We start from the raw sequence: 1,375 nt of genomic DNA, 5'->3' as shown, positions 1-1,375 counted from the left end.
GTGCCTACCAAGCGCACAAAGTCAGACATAGCCAGAAATGGCCAAGCCTCAGCTTGACAAAACTCAAGACACATAAACCTAGCCAGTCACTGTCTCGGCATCCTACACACAAGAGGATGTCCCAAAATGGCATTTTCTCTGAATGAGCAAATGACTTTTAATAAGCAGGTATGCACTGATCCCAACCCCCAGGCTTCACCACCAACACCAGGAACCCCCCACCCCTGTGCAAATCCAGAGGAACGTGGAGCCTCTGTGTCAGCAGGAGGAACAATAGGCTGAAGTAAGGGTCTTTGAGGATGTGGAACAAAGAGCTGGCTCACCACAGAGGGGGACCTCTAACTTCCAGAAACCACAAGTCCCATCCCACCAGTCCCACGTGTCAGAGGAGAGCCATAGGTCATGTGGCCTTTTGAAGGTCCCAGGTTTGTTGGGGCCAGAAAACCCCTAGCCTCACAAAAGCTTCATTGGACAGGAGTCCCCAAATTTACACCGCCACCAAGTCCCTTTCTCTCAGCGAGTCTAGCGTTTGTCACGGAACCCTCTCTCACCTGTACCAGAGAGTTTGAGGAGGCCCCAGAAGGGGCAGGTAGAGGCTGGTGAGAACTGTGCCAGCCTGCTCCATCTCCCCCCACCCCCAGCACCCTCCAGCTGATTCACAGGGACTCGGCCTCTGATCAGGGCCCGCCAGCCAGGCACCAGCACACATCCCCACTAGCCACACCTTCCACTGGAGCAGGCCTTTGTCTCTGGCTCCAAACTGGCTGTGGGAAGTGGGGCAGAAAGGAGGGATGAGGGTGCCATAAAGCCACGGAGGATAGACTGCAAGGGGCCTTCCCCACCTGACACCACGTGATCCTCACCTAGAGACAGAGGAGCGCAGGTGGAAAGAACTCAGAGAGTATGCACCACCCACCCACTCCGTCTGTGGATGAGCAAGCTGAGGGCCAGAGAGGGAATGCGACTTGTCCAAGGTCACACAGCAAGCCGGAGGCAAAGGGTGTGCTGGTGCCTATGCTAGGCCACTGCTGCGCCATGTACCCTGAGCAAGTAGCATCACTTTTCTCACTCTTAGTGTCCTCATCAACAAAATAATCTTGAGGATACCAGTAGAGTGTAAAATGAAAAAGTGTTTTGCCAAAGTGAAAGTGTCCTCCTGGAGTAGAAAGCCCTTCCCCTCTTGGCCTAAGGGGAGGAGAAGTTTATGGAAAAGAAAGGAGGAGAACAAGAGAAAGAAGGGAACCACTGAGAGCTGTTTTAATGTGGGGCCCAGGAAGGGGGCGGGTGTGAGGAAAGTCCTTGCAGTGGGGTGGGGGTCTGGAGCTGCAGGGCAGAAGGCATGCCAGCACAGGGCAGCAAAAAGAGGGGTGGGGGT

This window comes from Galeopterus variegatus, unplaced genomic scaffold (genome assembly GCF_000696425.1).
Source record: "Galeopterus variegatus unplaced genomic scaffold, G_variegatus-3.0.2 Scaffold4688, whole genome shotgun sequence".
Classification (NCBI taxonomy): Eukaryota; Metazoa; Chordata; class Mammalia; order Dermoptera; family Cynocephalidae; genus Galeopterus; species Galeopterus variegatus.
This window is presented reverse-complemented; position numbering follows the sequence as displayed.